We start from the raw sequence: 23,342 nt of genomic DNA on the forward strand, positions 1-23,342 counted from the left end.
AGCACTTTGCTGACTACTCCCCAAGGAGGACAGTGACTGCATAACTTAACTAGTACAGCTGTTCTTATATCACAATGCACTGGCTGGGTATGAAGAGCATCTAAATAACTCCAGCAGCAAAGAATGTCCTCCCACACGCTAAATTTTTAGTTCCTTAATATTAATTTTTTTTACAATTTTACAGGGCAAGACTTACGACTTATTTTCAGTGTGCAATTTGCATGTAAGAATAGGAAAGAAAATATATAGTACATGTAGACAGGGAAGAAGTTAATTGCACAATGATACAGATGTTGCTACAAAATTAGATATTCTGCACCCAACGTAAGTCACAATTTCTGTCAGAATGACAGTAAGAAGTCAGTGTAACAGATTTCTGCTATAGATGTATGCTCTTTATATCTGTATGTGTGTCAGTATGACTGCACGTGCAGAGACAGAAAGGGATTTATGTACATATATATATATATATAAAACACACAAGTCTCTACAATAACATACTAAAACACCTTTTGTTTGGAATGAAAAATCTTTTTCAGCATCCCATAATCACACTGCACATTAATTGAGTATGCAAATGTCAGTGGCCAGATTGTTGAGGTGTATTGTATTTAGATTGCAATTAACTCCCCACCATCCATTTCTACTCTGAAAAGCCAGATCTGTGAGGTGGTGTGTGCTCTTTTGTTTTGAGCCAAGGAACATCAGGAAAGGATTCTGGGTACTTGGCTTATTCAGCTTTCTTCTCAGCATCTTTAACTGGTACTTTCAGAGGCAGAAGCCTGACTGTGTAATCTAACCTGATAATTCCATCCCTCCATTATCCGTTCAGTGAAGATTTACATGTCTTACTGCCCGCCACACATCTGCATTAATGCAACCATCCCTCCTTGCTCACAGTCCTCCTGATTACAGAGCTTCCATTTGCTCTTGTATTATTAAAATTTCAGTCTGTGCTTCAGTGGATATTCAGGTTGGAGCCCCACTTTGCGATGCGCTGTGAAATCATGGCTGCTCCCTGAGAGTGCTTAGGTTTGACAAAATGTGACAGATGGATCAGGCAGGCATATGAGATGTGAGGCTGGTGGGGAAAAAGGCTAATGGAGTGTCTGCAGTTGTTAAATGAACCAAATACTCTGCTCTGAACTTCGATGGCAGTGCATAAGCAAACCTGAATATTTTAAGTGGTAGGAATCTATCAAGTGCTGCACGATACCAACCTGCTTAACACCATTTGGATTTTTCTTATTTTGGTAGTTCTTGGGATAGAATAAAGGTGGGTTGCACACATTAGGTCCTTCACTTTTTACTGGAAGAAAATCTACAGTAAAGAAAATAATGCTACACTGAGGAGAAACTGTGTTTCTACCCTAATCAGCCATAAAAGCTTTGGTGCAATCATGCTTGGATCAAGTTTAAAAGTGGATGAATTCCTTCTGCACTGAAAATCCACATATCCAACTCAAAAACCAAACCTGCTATTGGTAGTGAATGCCATCACCACTCCTGCATGAGGACAGCTTCTGCATTGCTAAGCATCTTCAAATGGACCCCAAATTCTGTCATATGGCATTTCACAGATGATAAATTCACTTACATAAGGCAATAAATCTGTAGTAATATGGTTAGCCTTATTAGCAGCTACTGATTAAAATGAAAAAAAAAAAAAAACCCAAAACCAACCCACAAACAATTTGAAGCACTCAAAATCACAGGGATTTGCTCTTCTCCTGAGATTTTACATCTGTAACTTATCTTACTGTTGAATGATAAACATGCCCTGAGTGTGGGAACAGAGATGGCATGTTTTCAATTAATTCCATATAAATTATAATATTAAATTAATCTTAATTTGTGGCACCAAAGATAGATGGAAATTATATTAAACAGTTTATTGTTGACTTTGTTTTTCCCTTACAACTCAGCAACACTGGAGCTGTAGCTGTAATCAAAGCTGGTGGCCTGTTTAGCAATCCAACAAAAAGGGAGGATGTGGATGCACTAACTTTGCTCACTTCTCTCAAGATCATGTTAATCTCACAATTCTCACTGCCTCTCAGGAGACTGCATATGGCATAAAAATAAACTTTAAAAGTTTTCAAACCAGTACTCAAGCTCCAGAAATCTTAAATACCTGAACCAGGTATCTCTCATTCCATTAACAGATATTAACTATTTATCAACTGTTGGCATGTGAGATAAGAAAAATAGCAAACAAGAATTCTATTATGAAAACACAAATCCCTATGAAATTACCATAATTATCATATGAAGAAAAATAATTAAAAGATATTGAAACACTTTCATCTGGCATACAGCCAAACAAAGTTGCTAAAAGAATGTCTTGGAAGTAAACCAGTTCCAAACCGTATAAGAACTAGAGATGCAAATCTAAAGCTTACTCCATTTTAGCATAGGACTGTTTGGTCTGCCAACATTTCAGTGACACAGGTAATTCTCATTAATAGTGTTTCAAAAAATTTATTAATTTTACCTCAATACTGGCTTTCAGTGTATAAATATTACACCTTGATTTCTGAATTGTTCACAATTTAAATTTTATCACCTCTTTCTTAATTAAATCTCATTAAAATATAGCTTGAATTTCATAGGAGAGCTTGTTTCATTTAAAATTTTATCTTGAGTATAAACCCTTACATTTGCATTTTAGTATGGGGATTTTTGAGTTGCCTAGTACTATCTTTGAGTGCACCAAAACATTTTTAAGCATATTGGTTTTCAGTTTAGTTTTAGTTGAATAAAAATCTAGGGCAAAACATGGTTGTGTTAACTCTAGTGGAACCATTCACTCGAAAGTAGAGAAATTGCAGGCAGACAGAGCATGCTCAAATAAAAAAGTAATATAGTTTTTAATTTCATTAATTCTCTCGAGAATAGAGCATTTAAATGACCTAGATAGGCTAGAAATGGAGGTCTAAAATATTTTATTGATTTACTTGTATTTATAGATCAATTGCATACAAGTTCTTTGTTCAGTGATTGCTTCACTGAAACAAGTAAATGTTACGATTTTTAGACCTGGGTGCCCATCTTCAAATTAAATTGAATGCACATTTAATTTATTCATATCTCTTAAAATATTTCTTTGATTTGTAGGTACAACTGGATTTTAAATCTTAATCATTTCAGGTGCATCAGTTCAGGGATGTAGATGACTAAGGAGTGTTTGGTTTAAAGTACATGCTAACCACAGAAGGCTGTACCTCAGATTTTGTAGTGAAAGATATGATTCTTAAGATTCTTAATTAGCTGAGAGGTAAAAGTGAGAAGGATGTTTTAACACCCCAGCTTCATTCAGGGACTGTGGAAAACCAGCACCATGTTTCAAATTCATCACAATGTAACAGAGTTTCTGTGAAATAGTGGTGAAATACACAGGTGACTCCATTGTCTCATTATTCTCCTCTAAGATTCAATTTCCATTATACACTAACTTGTACTTCCCATTATACACTAATTTGTACTCTTTGTCTACTCCAGCTCTTATTGAGTTCTATGGAAACTTTAAACATACAGGAATGCAGGGTCAAACTTTCAACTTAAAATGAACCTTGTCATAAAACTCTCAGTAATTTCTAATTTGCCTCAATATGAATCAAAAAGTTTTGTTTTGGAAGCTTGTTTGTGTGCATGTGTATCATTGAAACAAGGAGCACAGTCACAGACCACCAACTGTTTATCCAGGTTCCAGCTTTTCTGTACATCAAAAATAAACCACACCATGAAAGCCTCAAAACTCAGGCAAAGCCAAGGACCTGGTGTGTGGTTTTTCATAAATCAGGAATAGAGTCCAGATCCATAAACCTTTTGGGAAATTTGGGCCAAGTTTTGAGTGAATTTTGGAAAATTATAGTTTTTAATGAAAAATCCATGCAAATAATGTTTTTGACATTCTCATCTTTTGGACACTTTTAAAATGCTAACTTTGAAATAAAATTCAGGAGATCATAACAAAATAAAAGACTTACTGAACATATTAAATTAATTTGAAAATACATGTTTATACACACACACTTGGCAGATTCTCTTTATATTGTTTCAACAGTGAAATGTGTAAAAGATTGAGGTTTTTTTTTCAGTACAAAGCCTAAGAATAATGTTTAAGAAAGAGAAAAAAAAATTGTAGCATTTTTTTATTTGTATCATAAATAATGAAATTGTTGCAGTTGGATGGGAGTAGACTATTATTAAAAATATTTTGGACATTTTCAATATGCTTGCCTGGACCAGGAATTTTCCTAAAGGGACCAGAAAAAGCATTCTTGCAGCTGAACCTATATGGGAATCTCTTTTCTCAGAAGAAGAATTAGGTTTCGAAATTTTTATAGGTCCACCTGGGGATGAAATTTAGAACCATGAAACCTAGTGTTGATGTACTTCCATTCAAGCAGAGAAACAGCTTGGGTATGGGCCTTCCATCCCCAGGAAAATGCTGTGTTGCTGATTATATCTTTGTCTCAGTGTTTTAGAGGAAAACTTTTCACTTAAATTTTCTTGCATCTGATAAGCTCCCATTAAAACCAAAGGGATGGCAATATAATCACTGAAAAGATTGTATGTAGCTCAACAGAACTCTGCAAGGGGTAATGGTAGCACATTATTAGCCACTAAAATGTAAATCCAAAGCTCAAGTACTTATTATTTGAAATTCTTACTGGCTTCAAACAACTGCAACAATTAAAAAACCCTAAACAAATTCAGCACCCCAAATTACTTCAGGTTAAGTAACAGTAATATTTTCCAGTAATAGTGCTGATAAGTGTGTTCTCTCAGATAAACTCTCCACAGCAGATAGTAAGAAATATATGTGTACTTTAAGAGAGGAATAGTCTTGAATTTCTTTACATCAACTTTCTCACAAAAAAAGCGCTATTTCATTTGCCAGTGCATTTGTACTTGTCTTGTACCTCCTTTTATTAGATGATTATATATGTACGTGGGCCTGAATATGTTGTTTGTTTTCACTTCTATGCAGCTCACACAAAGAGTGGCACTGCTGATACTCAATGAACCAGCCACTAAATTTGTCCTCCACAATGAGCCTGAGATCAATAACTAATTTTGAAAACTGATTAGTTTGCAGCAGGGAAGTAGACACAGTCCGAATCTTGCCAGAGGATATAATCAGCCAGTAAATAGCAATATTAGTGCTGTAGGTAATAGGCTGGGAACAGCAGAGGAAAGGAGTCTGGCCCAACTCAGAAATAAAGGGCTTGACATGAAGGCCAATTCAAATTCTCTTTTTTTTTTTAAAGTCACATGACTTAAACTGAACTATTTTTTCCCTTCTTATTCTTTTGGTGCTGGACTAAAGCTTATTTTTATCACATTCCCTGCCTGGAGACTAAAGAGTGTTTGTAATGCATCCTAATAAAGCTTGCAAGTGCAGCCTTGGGTGATTATTAAAGAGCTACAGACATTTTTACAGATCTTTGCTGGTTGTGAACTCCAGATGTTTCCAACATGAAAAATGTTATGTTCTAACAGTTAATGTTGTATCACCAGCCATTCAGAAGATGTATCTTCTTATTATAGCTGGAATGTTGCTATGGTGATAATTGTAAAACTGTGACCTAGAAGGAAGAAAACAAATGTATTTGGCACAAAAGAGGATAGGTAGTGTATCAATTAGGCCAATGAATGGGAAGATAACAAAAAGGTGGTAGGAAATTAAAAAATTATGCACGGATCTTGGATACCATATGATGTACTGTATAATTAGCACTTTTATTTTCACGTGGAATGCATCCTCAGTTACCTTTGGGGACAGACAGCACCCAAAATTACAGTGCTTTGCCTTTTCCACAAAGCCCATCCATAAAAAGCATCCCTATGAAAGACTTGCTCACAGAAGGCTTTTTATAATTAATTAATGTTTTTTATCTCGTGTTTTGGTACTGAAGAGAGAAGTAGACTGTGTTAGCAGATAGAATTAACTATAGGTTTTGAGCTATCAAACCTCAAGGATCAGAACAGAAATAGACTTCATTGAAGTCTGGCCATGGGATCTATGCTTAGGATCACCACAATTGTGCATTTCTGCTGAGTCTAGCAGGGCTAAATCAGCTCAGGGGAGTCATGCAGTCCCTGGGGCTCACACCACAGAAGGACCCAAGTCCTCTGCCAGCCCTCTGCTCGTCACCTTGAGCTAGTTTCCCTCTGTCTGCTCATCCATTTCATCATCTGCTCGATAGGAACCCTTTTTACAAAGAGCTTTTTCAGATCAATGGATGAGACATGCTCTTAATTTCTAAGCTCATAAGCAGACGCATATGTGGAAAAACAGCAGCTCCCATTATGAGGGTAATGATCAAATATCCCATCTTCAGTCAACTGCTATTGCTGCTGCAAACTGCAAATGCTTTCCAGCTCACAAGCAAAGAAAATTTCTGGTATGTGCTAAAGACATCACCATTACCATTCATCCCAATCAGCTTGATTAGGCTAAAAACAAACAACAGGAAACCATCTATCTGTGTGCACATCAGCCCTGCTCCAGGAGTCCTTGTCACTGAAACAGAGAGAGAGTGAAGCCCTGCCACTTGTTCTTAAATGTATATCCTCCATAGTTCTTTCCTACACATCAGGAAAGGAAGGAAACAGAGTAGATTACATTTCTTATTAAATTTATGTGCTATAACAGGGTGCAATGTGCTTGGAAATAAATCACAGAACAAAGGACAAAATTACAGATTGGCCTGGCACACTGTAAATCTCTTGATGTTTTCGGATGAAAACTGAATGTCTTTCTGCAAGTTATGCATCAGTCAAAACACTATTGAGATAAAGGCTTTCAAGTGATATTTTCAAGCCATATTAGTCGTCCTGTAGCTCTGCACTTCACTCAGACTGGAAAGTAGCCAACAAGCATGGCTTGAAATCTGTTAGTTTATGTCTTGAGGGATTTTTTCCAGCTGTATTAAAGAATTAAGACTGAGCTCCCCAGCCCTCTCTGCACTGCCTGCATGCTGATCTGGGGCAGGAAAAGAAACAGAGGCATGGTGAGGTAAAGGGATTAATCCAAGGTCAGATTGAAAGTTAAACGTAGGATTTAGACATAGATGCTTGCTGCTTGATTATGTTGAAGTCAGAGAAAACAGTGAAGCACTTTTATTTTAACTTCAAAGAAATACAACTGGTTTGCACATGGAAGGGCAACAGCATGGTATTGGGGAAGGTTTTACATCAAGGCAAACCACAAATATGACTCAGATCAGAAAAATCTCGCATTAAAGTTCTCCTAAACTTTGTTTCTCCACACATATATACTTGGCTAAATAGACTTCGAGTGAGGAATAAAAAAAATATGGGAAAGAAATAGAAAAATCCAGCTGAAAAGGTAAAAAATAAACAGAACAAAATCAAGCATAGCTGGAACAAACAGAAGCTTACATGGCCTAACAATTTGAATAAGACTGCAGTTTTTCCCTTTGTATCTTTTTTTCCTCCTTCTTACTAGCTGAGCCAGGGCTAGTGACAGGCACAAAGAGAAACTGTATGAGGGAGACAAAGGTCAAGATAATGGTATTACTGAGCTGGTGCAAGGAACACTTTGCTAGATGGCAAAAACTAAAGGTCACTTATAAATGTGCTTTTCATTTTCTCTATGGAAAAGCTAGAGAAATGTAAAGAATCCACTGGAACTATAAGCCAAGAAGATTAGTTTGATTTTTTTTCATGATAATGAAGAAGAACCACCCAAGAATATTCTTGTCTGGCTGTATCAGACCAAAACATTCTAGCATTTTAAAACCAGAACAACTACACCACAAAGTATTTATGTTCAAGCAGCCCTTGACAGAACAAAGGCAAATCTCTTCAATCTATATGTTCAATCTATATATATATATATATATATATATTTTCAAATCTACTTGCCTTGCTCCTCTTGGTCCCTCCCTCTGATGCCTCTCCCCTCAGAGCTGTTAGTGAAGGTACCTTGTGCTTTCTTTACACCTGCACCCAATAACCAGCCCTTACCTTCTGCACCTGGGTCTGCTGGGAGGGCAGGGGTGAAACTACTCTAATATGGGTAATTAGCCAGAGATTAAAACTCACAGAATTCAGAATTCAACAGATAAATCTGAAGAAATTAAAGTGAGCAACAAACTGCCAGTACAGTTCCACTGAACACATGATTTGTGGGAGCTAGCATATGCCAGCATACAATGGATGCTTCCTTTGGGTATTGTTCTCTGTGGTAAATGCAATGCAAAAGAAAACTACTGACATTTTCCAATTTCATTAAGTGGAACATTACTTTTTATATTCCTTTTGACATCCTTAAATTCCTAATCAGGCCACCCTTAACAGATGCCACAGTGATAGTTTTCTAGACCCCCAAATTAAAAAAAAAACAACAAAAACAAGCAACAAAAATAGCCAAGAAAACGATGCATAACCAGGAAAGTACATTAAAACTCTTGGGATTGTAGAGGGCAGTGGTGGTGAGGACTTGATGTAAGCTAATGTCCTACCCTTATCACATTTTGTGATGTCCAAGGAGAGCAGTGAGTTCTAGCTTTGAGGAGAAATGAGTGATTTACCAGCTAACAAAGCAAAGACTAAAAAGAGAGAGACTAGACAGCTAAAAAAGACAATAATGGCCTGTTTCAAGACTGCCTTCAGTTCCCTCTTGAAATATTTGGTATTTGCTATATCATGGAATAGCACATGTACCACTGTGGTGCTATAGCCAGATGGGCTGGCTGTGTATTATTTCACATTGTCCACACTGAGGAAATACCTTCACTGTCATGCAACAAAGTTTTACTACATTAAAATAATTTCTATAGTTACAATAAAAGTATGCAGATTGAATGACTTTATTGATATAAATTTTGCCCCTCAGCACAGGGTTCACCTAAGAAAATTCAGCCTCCCAGCCTTGCAAGCTTATTCCTTGCTTTTCCGGTCTGGCAACTCACTTTCTTCCTCTTTTCCTTCCAGTGCCTCTGCATATTTACCATACATGACAAAGTGACAGTGCAATCAATAGCTGGGTCACAGATTTGCTTCTCAGGCCCCTTCAAGTCACCAGCTATGACTCAGCAATAGCTCTTTTTTTTATATATAAAGGGACATTCCTTGGGAGACTCCAGACCAGAATCAAGATAAAACTGAGCTTCTCAGAGTATATTTCACTCCAGCAGACCCTTAAACATTTGCATGCAGGAGGAAAAAGTGCTTGAGAATCAGAACCATGTACCCAGGGACTGATGCTCCACAGAGAGTGTATGCAGCAAGCAGCAAAAACGTGCCTCAGTGTATCAAACACTCAGTGAGACCCCTGCATGGAAATTATTCATGTCATGATTATGGTGAAACAGAGCAGGAAGAAAGAGAAGCAGAATAAAATAGGAAAGAAGGAGAACTAAAGCACAGAGTGAGGAAAACCAGAGGAGAAAAATGGGAGAAAAACAATTGCCAAGCACACGAGCTAAGTGTAAGAGACAGAATGAGAAAATCTTGTCATGCTGTGGTTAAAACAAAATCTAAAAGGGAAATGTGATGCTTAAACATGCAGTAATCTCCTTTTATCCAGTACATAGGTAACCGTCAACCAATTAAGGTGCACTGAAATATTTTACCTATTTTACACTTGAGAAAGCAGAAACAGTGGGCTTATATAACTTGTCCAGGTCACATATTAAGTCAGCAAAGATCCAGACGTGGCTCTCTGACCTGCCTCTCTGAAATACTCCTTCTCCTGGGGAAGTGAACGACATGTTTGCACTCCAGCTTTTCCACTACACACAGCACTTAGGGGCCTGTAAGGAACCATAAATCTCAGCAGTTCCTCGTTTAAAGTTTGTTTGCAAGGAGATTAAACCAAATAAAGCAAATAAAGCAGCTGCCCTCGGTTTCACGGTCAGGAAAGCCCCACCACATCTCAGTTTTTCTGTGTGTCAGAACCCAGGACATCCCTCGGGCTGCCCTGGAGGACTCAAGACCTTGGCATGGAGTCCAAGACACCTGTGCCTTCTATTTTAACCCATGGAAACAATTACCAACTTTGTGTGAAGAATTACAAGCCACAAGGGTTTGAATAGAATGATAGTGAATTTATCACAGGATGAAAAAGTAGAATTTTGGGGGTTTTAGAATGGGGGTTCAAGAGGCAAGATGGAGGAATCTGGGTGTGTTCTGTTCTTCTTCTTCTTGTCCTCCATCTTCTGCTGTGGTGGTGGCACTTTTGGATTGGTTTAGGGTAGAGATGGACTGTCTAACATAGGTGATAGGTATTGGAAAATTATTGTAAATAAAGTACACGTAGGTTTTAGTATAAAAAGCTAACACCACTCCAAGGGCAGTCAGTGTGCCTCAACCTGACCTGCTGGACAGACCTCAGCAGGTCAGAGAAAGAATGTTATAGATAAGAGAAAATAAACAACCTTGAGAACCAGAGATGAGGAATCCTGACTTCTTCTTCGGTCTAGGGGCTGGGGGAAAAGATTTTAATACCTTGGGAGCCATTTCAGCACCACAAAACCTGAGAATGTGGTTTGACATCCAGTGCACACTGCTTGAGATCTTTGACACTGAAGAACTTGTGCCAAGGGTGAAGTGAATCCATTTCCCAGCCTTAACTTCCGAACAAGCTACGTGCAGAGCAAAACTTTTACAATTAATAGAGTCCAACATAGTATTGAATGCCCAATAAACACACAAATTAGCTTCCTTCCAGGGTCTATCCACTCATTCTTTGATTTTTATCAGTTAAATAAATGGCTTGTCAGAAGAGTGTAAGGTAGTCAAGCCACATATGTGTTGTGTGTTATGTACTTTCAGAAATTACTGATGCATGGTCTAGGCAGGATTGACAGCTATTATTAAACATCAGCTGGCAGAGGCAAATTGCACCCATTTTAGTCAACTAGTAGTGACCTGTAAAATTGGTAAAAAAAGTAGGAGGAAAACAATTTGCCACCACACAAATTAAAATAGTGAATATCCTGGTTTAGGAACACTGGGTTGCATTTGCTGTAGAACCCAGCAAATGCAACAAAACTTTGTGATCACTGACAGAGAACAGTTTAGAATGTACAAGGTCTATGATGTATGGCACATGATATATGACATAGAAATCCTTACTGCCTGGAAATTGAGGGTACACTTTGCAGCCAGGACTTGGAAATGAGCTAAATGTTAGTTCCACTGAGTTCTTTATGTCACATTACATACTTTGCACAGAACAAACTGACCACAACAAAGGAGCAATCCTATATTTGACCTTCTTGCCCTCAAATGTCAATGTTTCACAGAAAATTTATATTCCATCTGACAGAACTGGGTAACCTTGACCCAGAGGAATAAGAGATATTGGATTAGGTAGGCATGTGAGTACAGACTTTCTGCTTTCTTTGAGAGCTTACAAATGACTGGAGGAGAAAAATAAGTGGTTTTCTGAAGCTGCACAGTCAGATTTTTCACTTGCTAAGGCTGCTTCATGCTAATGGCAATGAGCAGCACACCCTGTGCACAAGGATTCTATGGTTTCCTTAAGTTTTCCATAATGCCTTTTCCTGCCAGTGAAACCAGATCCTGCAGTGTTTGGTTTTGAGTGAATTATTTGACCATGATTTGTGTGCAACTTAAACACAGTCTGAAAACTACACATAACACTGGAATTGTGGATGGCCCAGGGATTAAGCCAGTGGGCTCAGCTTACTGGATATTTTGGCATGCAATGGGAATGCAGATGTGCTGCTGGGCACTGCAATGGTATGGATAAACTTTATTCTGTAAAGGTGTACATTTTTACTGCATAAGTGTGTCCCTACCCCAAATCAAAGGTGAGGAGAAATATCTCAAAACGAATAGCATAGTTTATTACTGTGTCCTTCCTAAGTTTTTCTGAAGTGACAAGGGACTTAAACAACCAAGTAATATCAACAGATTGGTAAATTCATTTTACACACTAGTATAGTTTTTAAAAAAAGCCCTAACCCCACATGCTGCACTTTTATAGAATGTTCCTTGCTCCTTTTTTTCAGCATAGATGAGCTTTTGGTAAAGTCAGGAAGCTTGCTGCTTGCTGACAGACATGGCAGTAAGCAATAGTGAGAATTAAAAGGACAAGATGATTGACATTTCTGAGTGTAAACACAGATGTTTTCCAACCAGAGAGTGGTGCTGCTTGCTGGAGGTGCTGATAAAGCTTCTGCCACCTACAGAGACGAGTGGTGAGCAAGGTCAGCTCGAGATAAAGAGGTTACAGCACTGTGCAGTGGAATCCCCTGCATTTGGCCCCTGTGGCAGCAAAGTGAAGCTTTGCAGTACAGACCTCGCTGACGTCCTGGTGACTAAATAGCAGAAAATTGCATTAATAAGTTATTGACAGAATATGTAAAAAAAAAAAAAAAAAGGAGCCTACAGTCATGCTTACAAGTTACATTTAAATTTCTGCCTCTGTTGAGAATAGTTTGGTTGCTCTTTAATGTAGAGTAGAAGTGGAAAAATTTATGATTACTTTGCTCTTCTGGTCTTTGTATAGACAGATTAAAAAAAAACCAAACCAAAATTATGGAAAAGTTTCTAACAAATCTGTAGTTCTGTCAGTGAACTAAACCCAACCTCATCTATAGGAGAAACTGTTATTTTCTGTCCTTTTTGCACACCAGTCCACAGGTATTTGGGATACATGTACTTCAGTCACCCTCTGCTGTGCCAAAACCAAATCACCTTTTCTTGTACTTGCAAGGTGCAGTAACAGGAGGCAGGAAGACATGACCTCTGCTACAGCCCTGCACTGAAAGGACCTCATAGATGGGACCTCTTCTGGCCACCACCTCACACCTGGGAATCCACCTCAAGGGCCTGCATGGATGAACAGCACCTACCCAAAAATAATTCTTGTGCACCAGGAACCAAGGAAGTTGAGGTGACTGGCCATGGCCACTGCTGTGGAATCTACTTTGCACCTGGAAGAGATATTTTTCTTGGGGATTTAACCAGTGCACACCTTCAGATTTTTTCCCTTAAATTACCAGAATGCAGCACTACAACAAACTTGAAAATGTATGGTGGATGTAAATGATAGCTTCCTCCAGGAAAAACCAGAAACATTTTAAGTGTGGGATGGGTGCAGACCTTAGCTGGAGTTTGAAAATTAAATGCTGTGTATTGTTATAGTTGAAATCTTAACATGGGTCTTTTTTATGCAAATTTCCATTTGCTCTTCTACCCAAAATTTTAATATTTTGAGGATTATTTAATCAATTTACATGTAAACAAAGACACATGCTGTACAAAAGACCTACAATTTCAAAAGTGGACTGTGGAGTTATATAAAAAAAGTTTAAAATAAGTCTTAAGGATCTGAACAATCACTCATGGTTTCACTCTAAATGTTTTTACAGGGACAATCCTTTTTTACAAAAAAAAGCAAACCCAAACCAAACCAAAGAAACCAAAGAAACCAAACCAAGCAAACAAAACAAACCAGCCTACCTTCCTCTGAATTCACATTGATTCATGCATCAGCTTATCTAAGTTACAGAGCTTCTGCTCTTCCATCTACTTATTCCTGAATAACGTGGCTTTCTTTGAGGGGGTTTAAGTAATAGTGTGCCCCCTGTTATAAGCAGAATGTGTGCAAGATTTGCCTAACAATGACAGGAGTATAAAAATAATGATTTCTTCTTCCTGGTGTTTTTTTGTTTCCATCACCATCTGAGTTTGAATTGCATCCGTTTCAGCATGAGCACATTTTTTGTTGTTTTCAGATTTTTAGACAAATTTCAAGGCCTAATGTCCACTGCAGTCACACAGCAGTTAGCTGTTAACTACCTAGGTCAATTTCTTTTTGAAAACTTAGAATTTAGACTCAAATATCCAGAAAATACCTGTTTCTTGTCAGTCCAACCTCAAAATGCTCTCCTCCTAGCTTCTAGTTTCACTTTGTTCATTCCATATGTTGCCTAATCTAGAGCAGATGCAGCAACTGGCCCAAAAAAAAATCAGGTACAAACCTCATTTTAACCAAGAGACTTCCACAGTGAAATTTCATAGCATTTTGGTGATGTGCATAAACATACCAAGGGCTGGCTTGCTGAAAAAAAAAATCACATTAATCTACCTCTTTCTCTTGAAAAGAATGTCAGTTCTCATGTCTTAATAAAAGAACATGTGGTAGTGATTGGTGAGGGGTGGAGGAGGGTGATTTTCCCTATTTTATGGGATTCACATTTTACTAGGGCAGGATGATGGGAATTGTTTCACTTTCTGGACCTCCTTTCTGTTCCTTGTTTGACTACATGAGCATTTCTGTGCCTGTCACCTAAAATAAAGAGATGTGGTAATAGGAAAAAATTGTGGAATTTTGCATCCAGCCCTGGTGAAGAGCAGTGTTGGCATTCTCTCCTTGGGGTTCACTTTCCCAGATAGATCCAAGCCAGTGTAAAGACACAGAAACGAGCAAAAATCAGGAATAAACAAAAAAATGAATATTCTGTTATTTCCACTACATTTTCACAGAGCCACCATGGAATTCCTGTCCTAAGGGGAATCATAGAATGGCCTGGGTTGAGAAGGACCTTAAAGATGATGTGTACCTTACTAGACCAGGTTGGTCCATCCCATGAATGGGGAATCCATTGCTTCTCTGGGCATTTTTTTCCAGTGCCTCACCACCCTCACAGTAAATAATTTCTTCCTAATATCTCTTATTTCTTCCTAATATCTCTTCCTTATATCTCTTTTTAAACTAAACATTTTAGTTTAAAAATGTTTCCACTTGTCAGTAAGAGAGTAAGTATGACCGGGGGGAAGGATATATACATATACATACACACATACACATATATGTAATGTCTGGGGTTATGTAGGAAATTGCATATATAAAAATGGTAACTTAGAAAGACAAAACCACTGGATTTATGACCAACAAAACAAAACAAAACAATATATATAATTAACCATTAACTTTCATTGACTTTTTTTTGGTACAAACCGTTTTCCTGACTATTTCCATGACTTTCTGGGCTACCTATCATGTGCACATGCCTTTTTTACCTCTTGGAGATAAAAGGTCTTTGTGAGTAAAGAATTTAAGCACCAATGAAACTACAAATGTTCTCTATGGTAAGAGTAGAGAATAATCTGACAAGTAGGCATGTCATTATTTCATAGTGCTTGCAACAGGAAAAATGTAATCTCTAATATATTTTGCTTTCCATTTCCTGTTTCAGTGTAAATTTTGGGAGTAGTTCAAGCCATGAAAGTTATCCTTATTCAACATAGAGGACACACAGACCTGCAGGTATTAGGATGTACTGCTCTGGTTCATGCTCAATTCTAAACCTAAGTGCAGCCTGCAGTGAGTTTAGGTTTTGCAATATTTTATAGATTATTCTAACAGATATGACTAATTCATTACTTTCTAAGTTATCCTCAAGCAATTGAGGGTAACTCTTCTCAGTTCCACAGTTGTCTGAGGGCCAGGCTTTGCTCAGGTCAACAGTTTCACCTTGATTTTCACTGACTTTAAAACAACATCTTCCTCTTATGTATTGGAAACAAAATGCTTCAAGACAAAATTTACCACCCTATAATCCTCTGTTTTCCCCTTGGGGATATTTTTATCATGCTTTCCTACAGTTAAATTTGGAACCTGTGAAAATAAATATTTTTAGTAGAAATATTCTAATCTCAAATCTAATAGCACAATTGAAACTGCTGTAATGCAGCAAAATTTTTGTGATAGAACTAGCTCGTAGATCTGTGTAACTCTGGCACTTAATGATTTCTGATGTCTGGAAGGTATTAGACTGTGGTTGTAATAATCTCTATAATTGTAACAGTTCATGCTAGCTAGAGTGCACATCTATTCTTCATCTGTCCTTAAACTAATTTGTTCTACGTATGAATATATCACAGTCATCAATTTAAAGTGCCATCCTTTGGCTATGCAGGTGATTAAGGAGTATGCATTATGTATGAGGCAAGCACACCAAACTTACGCAAATGCTTTTTAGGAATGTGCCAAATAGCTACTTTCTGTAAGAGTTTGTAAGTTATTATTCCAATAGGAACACAAGTCACAGCTACAACTAACCAGCAAACAATTACTTTTTCCATACTTAATGCCTTGCACGATGAGAGTTATGCTGTGCCTCAGTGCTGAATTCTAAAAATATGTTTTAAAAAAAACCCAAGCAAACAAAAAAAAAAATACCCTAACAGAATAAAAAATCCTACTGCCCTCACACACCCCACCCTCCAAAAGAAAAAGAAAACCTAACTTTGAAAATCAGGTGATAATAAATTTTCTCACTCATTGCTTCCCATAAAGTTTTCATTGCAATTCGTGCAGTGCTGGGGTCTTAAAATTCTTCTTTTTCTGGAAGGGTAATTATGCTCTACAATGCAGCTAAATATGCAGGGAGCATCTATTAGAACATCCAGCCCAAGTATTTCTCTGGTCATAGGTCTGATAAAGACACAAAGAAACCCTGAGGTTATGATTTCTTGTAGGACATGGATCCAGTCTGTGGTCACAAGGGTTTACTTGGCAAAAACATTCCAGAGGAGACTGGGGACTTGGAGAAGGCCAAGTGGCACTGGGCAGGGGGCTTGCAGTGTTAATGTGTAACAGGGGGTGGCTCTGATAGCAACATTTGATTACGACCTGATCAATATCTTATAGCTGACAGGAAATCAAATGCTTTCAAACACTCAGTTACATTCCCAGCAGATGGGCAGTCAACACCGGAGAAACATACACACAGAACTGAAATCAGTTCTCTGAGGAGCCCCAGAGCACAACAGGAATTTAAAATTAGCCCCTTATTTTCAGTCTTTGCTTGGCCCTTGAAATTTTACATGAGATGTTGCCAAAGCTTCCTTTGCTCTGCATCAGATTTGTGTTCACTTGCAAGATTCATTCCTTCTTCCTGACTGATTATGGAGATGAGCAACCAGATCTACCTGTGGAGCCCTTATCTCATGAAACTGAGAAATAAAACTGCTCTCCTCACCATGTTTCTGTGCTGTGCATGCTCAGAGTCACTGAAATGAAGGATGCACATCAAGTGAACCATTTCCTGCCAGGACAAGAGGAGCATCTCTTTGGGGACAACATCTCCAGGAGTGATGAAGTGCCAATCACTTCATTCCCACAGTTAGGTACAAAGAGCAAAACCCAGCCCTTGGTAAATTAAAAAGGTTGACAGCACAGAATCCATTGTGCATCTAGAAGGTGTTAAAAGGAAGAGAGAGAAGTATAAGATGTGAATGCATTTACATGGGAAGGGGAGAAATACAAGATGTGAATGCATTTACATGGGAAGGGGAGCTTATCCATGGGATGAGACAAGCACACCCCTTACTCCTACAGGCAGGTAGTGTATCTTTTATTTTTTAAATGTTTTACAACCATGCTCCACAAACACTCACAGAACCCATTAATAATGTTCTATGACTGTGACTAAGATTTAAAAAAAAGCCAAACCAGATGTTACCGTGAAAACCCATTAAAAATTGTATCAAGAATCAGTTGCCAAAATATACAAGTTTAGTGTTTTTCTCAGCAAAAATACACTTTGCCATATACCTCTGTGTAGGATAATAAGGCAATGAGTCACACAGATTTCATAAATACTTGCCTTCATATATTGGCATAAATATAGTGTTCATTTTTTCTAATGTTACTTCCATAATGCCTTTGGTTTTTGTTGTGGTTTTGGGTTTTTTTTTTTTTTGCGAGGGAGGGAGGGAGGGAGGGAGGAAGGAAGGAAGGGAAAGAAGAGAAAGAAGAGAAAGAAGAGAAAGAAGAGAAAGAAAGAAAGAAAGAAAGAAAGAAAGAAAGAAAGAAAGAAAGAAAGAAAGAAAGAAAGAAAGAAAGAAAGAAAGAAAGAAAGAAAGAAAGAAAGAAAGAAAGAAAGAAAGAAAGAAAGAAAGAAAGAAAGAAAGAAAGAAAGAAAGAAAGAAAGAAAGAAAGAAAGAAAGAAAGAAAGAAAGAAAGAAAGAAAGAAAGAAAGAAAGAAAGAAAGAAAGAAAGAAAGAAAGAAAGAAAGAAAGAAAGAAAGAAAGAAAGGAGAAAGAAAGGAGAAAGAAAGGAGAAAGAAAGGAGAAAGAAAGGAGAAAGAAAGGAGAAAGAAAGGAGAAAGAAAGAAAGAAAGAAAGAGAAAGAAAGAAAGAAAGAAAGAAAGAAAGAAAGAAAGAAAGAAAGAAAGAAAGAAAGAAAGAAAGAAAGAAAGAAAGAAAGAAAGAAAGAAAGAAAGAAAGAAAGAGAAAAAAGGAGAAAGAAAGAAAGAAAGAAAGAAAGAAAGAAAGAAAGAAAGAAAGAAAGAAAGAAAGAAAGAAAGAAAGAAAGAAAGAAAGAAAGAAAGAAAGAAAGAAAGAAAGAGAAAAAAGGAGAAAGAAAGAAAGAAAGAAAGAAAGAAAGAAAGAAAGAAAGAAAGAAAGAAAGAAAGAAAGAAAGAAAGAAAGAAAGAAAGAAAGAAAGAAAGAAAGAAAGAAAGAAAGAAAGAACCTAGTGAATGATTACCTACTGATCAGACTATTTTCACCTATTTTATCATGTAATAATCATCACTAAATAATAATCATCATCATTAAAAGTTAATTCTTTGAGTCTCTTGTTCAATGGTATGGTCATTACATATCTAACATCAGGAGATATGGGGAACCAGGAGCCTGGGAAAACAAGTAAGAAACACAATAATTCCACTTTCTTTTGTACAGGAGCCAGGTTCTCCCTGCAGAATAGGAAACAGATGAGAAATTATCATACATGGTGCTAAGAATGAAGTTATTTGAAGAAAGAAGGAGACCCTTTTCACCCTAAAAAATGGTGGAAGGTTCTCATGCTTTACTTAATGTAATTGGTTAATATAAAATTTGGTAGTTACTAACAGCTACAGAACTCTCCCAAGTATTTCTCTTAGATTAAAGGAGGCCATAATTTGTTAATGACAAGCTCTGGCTGAAATGGGAGATAAATTTGGTTATTTTCAGGCACCATGTCCTTTCTGAGAAGAAGTCTGAGGTTTTTCTTAGAAATTTGGATTCGGTTCCCTCGCTCAGATTTCTTAGGATTCATTTTGCTTTTACAAAGGTGATATCAGGTCTGATTTAATAGAGCATAAGAGAATATATTAAAAGTATGTTCAGATTATTTTCTTCAGCCTTCCCCATCCCAGCCATTTTCATATTAATTTGTTAATTTGGAGACAGAGGCTGCATATCAAAGGAAGGCTGCAGGCAATAATGAATGCTGCAAATGTTTGCTGTTTCAGTAGTTACTGTTTTGATTCCTGAAATAGAGGGCAACTGTCATGATTAGCAAACAGTAAAAGAAATTATAAAAAAAAAAAGAAAAAGAGAGATAAACAGAGCAAGGCTCATTCTTTGAGAGGCAAAACTGTGTGTAAATGATGAGTAGAGAACCTCTCCCAATATGAAATGAAGCATCCTGCAAATCTAACATCAGAATCAGATGCTCACTTTCCTGCTTGAGAAATATTTATTACAAAACATTTGGGATACAGTCAAAACACAGTTAGTACAATACTTATTTCCCTATATCAATGATCTGAATAAGAGAATGCCACACATATTCTGAAATACAGGAAGGCCAAATCATCTACTGCTTTCTCCACCTTCCTTTTCTGCACAGTGATATCAGGCACCAAGAAGTAGTAAAAATTTACTCCAGAACAAAAGTCCTTTTCATCAACATATAATTAGATAACCCAATGCATTCCACCAAAAAAACCCAAAAAACCCCCAAAAACCAAACCAAACCAAAAAGACCCCACACAACAAAAACCCCAAACAAAAAATCTCAACAAAACAAACATTTTTATGCTAAGGGAGTAACACAAAGCTTAGATAAAACCTCAGGTATTTCCAAACCTTTAAATATAATCCCAAGTCTGAGCAAAGACTCATTTGAGCAAGCACTTTTAAGGCTGAAAATGGCCTCTATTACTCCACCGTAGAATAGACTGATACGATTTGTTTTCAGTGTTCATGTGGGATGCATTTGGTTTGGAAAGAGGTCCCTCAAGCTGAGAGATATGTTTCCTGATGTCATGATACTGTTAATGTGCCATAAAAATGATTTAGCAGTTGGGATCAATGTACTGCATTCTAACAAGCCAATAAAATAGCCCCTATGGTATCCCATCCTTATTATAGGCTCCTATTAAGAAAATGGAAAAAAAATGTTCATATATAAACTATTTGGATTCCCTATGCAGGAAAGATATATTTCAATAGGAGGGGTGCATTTTAACAGGCTGGAAAAGAACAGTGTGATGCCACAGCGCTCACAATTTTGAATTAGATGTCAGCACAGAGTTTTTGCAGTGTACATGAAGCCTGGATGTGAATAGCTGAGGTATGATTTTCTGGGTGTTACAAAATAATTTTATTTTCATCTGCAGAAAGGTTAAAAACTAAAGAAAAAAAAGAAGCCTACAATAATGAGAAGCGTTCCCTATACAGAAGAAGCCTACACTTGCAATAATAAGAGGCATTCCCAGATATGTAAAAAGTAAAGTAAAAAGTATAATTTAAGAATATTTGAAAGCAAAATTAGTAGTTCTAACAGGATAGATTAATAAGAAATAATTCAAAATATCCAGTGAAGTGTTAGTATATAAGAGCATTAATGCTTTTTCTGCAAAACCTGACTTGTAGGATATTTTCAAACACTTCTTTTAATAAAGGAAATGCTTAAAATCTTATTGTTCAGTAACAGTTCTTCCTTGCCCACTCATGTCAGTTATTTTCAACACTCTAGCATCATGCCTTTCAGAAGCTCACTTCTTTCCAGAGACATAAGGGAATTGTTTCAGATGCTAGAGTAGATTAAGACACCAGATACAGTCTCAGGTTTCAGAAGCTTGGTGCTGCACACACAGGTGTAGTGCCTTGGCTTTGCCCTTGCCATTATTCCAGCCATTGGAATAATAGTAGTGACAGGTAATCTGCAAAATAAAACTCAGGTGTGAATTCACTCACATCCCTGGCATCCCTGCACTGCTGCTATTTCTTTATTACAAACAGGGATCAGCTTTGAGATTTGGCCTGGAAGCAAAATCAGCAGAGAAATTTAAATTAAGTAATTCTGGGTGCATCTCCACTGTATACACCTAAATAATGTAGAGCACTTGGCAATTTCTCATCCCAAATACCCCAGAAATGTTTTACGGGAGCTTCATTTTCAACCTTTAAGTTGGAAAAAAACATTTTCACATTTACACTGAAAAGATGAAAATAGCCATGGAAATATTTAACTCAGAGAAAGTTAAATAATAGAAATTTTATTATATAAAGATATGGTTTAAAAATTAAATTTTTATTGAGTTTTTATGGCAAAGTGTTTGTGGGTGGAGCAAGAGCTACAGGAGGAAGAAGCAGCAGAGATATTACATGCACAAAACTGGGAGTGAAGTTGAGCTTGGAAAGAAGGGAGGTGTGGGCGAAAGGTTTTAATATTTAGTTCTCTTACTGTGATTTGATTGATGATATATTAAACCAATTCTGCCCCAAGTAAAGTCTGTTTTACCTGTGACAGATCTCTCCCAGTCCTTACCTCCATCCACAAGCCTTTCATTGTATTTTCTCTCCCCTGTCCAGCTGAGAAGGGACAGTTTTGGTGGACACTTTGTGCCCAGCCATGGTCAAACCCCCAGCAAAATGTAATAATTGTTCTCATTTTTAATGTATGATAGTGTGATAGGCTCCTAATGGTGCCTACAGGACATTTTCCTTTAAAGTGACTATATTTTTAATTGTGCATATGCATAGATGCAGTTTAGGCCTTCATTTGACGATTTATCTGTTTCATGTGCGTGAAAAATTATAGCTTGAAAAATGGAAAAAGATCACAGTGATTATAAAACCCAAACACTGATTATAAAACCCAAACCCAGTCAAAATTCAGTGATTTCTCCTTTTGTAGTTACTGTAAAAAAAATACCCTTATTCCTAAGAAAAGCATGGCTGAAACAAATGAAATATCACTTTTCTTAGAGTTCCTTATCAAACATCTGTAACACATACATGGACAACTTTCAAAGGGATTGAATTAATGCTATTGAAATATACATACAGTTTCTTCACAATTTTCTGCTAGAAATGTGTATGACAACACATTTTTACCTGTAGAGTAATTTATCCCAGAAGCTGTTTTACATCCGGGGGTTTTTTGTTTGTTTGTTTTGGGGGGTTGTGTTTGTTTAATGTTTGTTCTGGGGTTTGTTTTTTGGGGGGCTTTTTGTTTTAAACTTTGTTTGTTTGTTTTAAAAATATGTCTGATAATTTTCAGTCACTTTGGGAGTACTGGTCAGACACCACCACCCCCCAGACCCAACCAGACCGACTGAAACTGAGTTTTAGGTTTCTGGGAGTTAACGATGGCCGAGAGGTGAATATTTACTGTTTGTGTGGAATCACCAGTTTCCCCCAGCTCTCTTTTCAAAGTGAAAATCAAAAACTAGTGAAAATTGAATAAAATGTTAAGAAACCTGGGTGCCCAGGAAGTTTCCATGAGTCTCTTCCAGTCGCTCCCCCAGCAGCCCGGCACAGAACGGAAACATGGAAAAGTCATTGTCGCTGCACTCTGAAGGGCTCCTATTTCCCTGGCTCCCAGAAGATTACTTATAGAAAGAATATACCAGAACTGTAATACAATAAGCTATAATGTGAAACAACTGTAAGCTCTTGAAGACTTTTAATACAGATGACACACTGGTCTTTTAAAGAATGAAACCATCATTTACACAAGGAGCTGTCAGATGCACGGGACCCAAATGGCATCTGAGCACACAGCTTGCTTGCTGACTTGTAGGGATATCAATCAATTTATTAAGAATTAATCTGCACCCCAGTGTTCTCCTAAAACTGCCTAATGTCTTGGCAAGCTACTTGAAAGGGTTCAGTGAGAATTTATAAGGGCAGCTTGGAATCAGGATTTTTTTTTTCTCTTGCTCAACAAAGGGGATACTGTTTCCCCTCTGAACATATCTCTGTTATAGTTTAACACAGTAATGGATAGGTTTGCCAAAAATCACAGTTTTTAATGGCCTTCAGTGAAACAGTAGATTTGTCTTTGCCTTCATACTGTGTCCTGCATTTATGCTGTTAGAATGGCTCTTAATCTGCCTGGAAGTATCAAATACTCTTGGCCTTGAGAAACACAAACTTGTGCACACACTAAAAAGTGCAGTTTGTAGAGTAACCACATTTTCCATGCATGCAGAAGAGCAAGCAGGACTGAAACTAAAGGATCTAATTTCGAGTACTTTCCAGCTTTTGACATAAAAATGGCAAGAAGGCCTGGGCAAATTTAAAATGTGGTATTCATA

Source organism: Ammospiza nelsoni, chromosome 2 (assembly GCF_027579445.1).
Source record: "Ammospiza nelsoni isolate bAmmNel1 chromosome 2, bAmmNel1.pri, whole genome shotgun sequence".
Taxonomy (NCBI): domain Eukaryota; kingdom Metazoa; phylum Chordata; class Aves; order Passeriformes; family Passerellidae; genus Ammospiza; species Ammospiza nelsoni.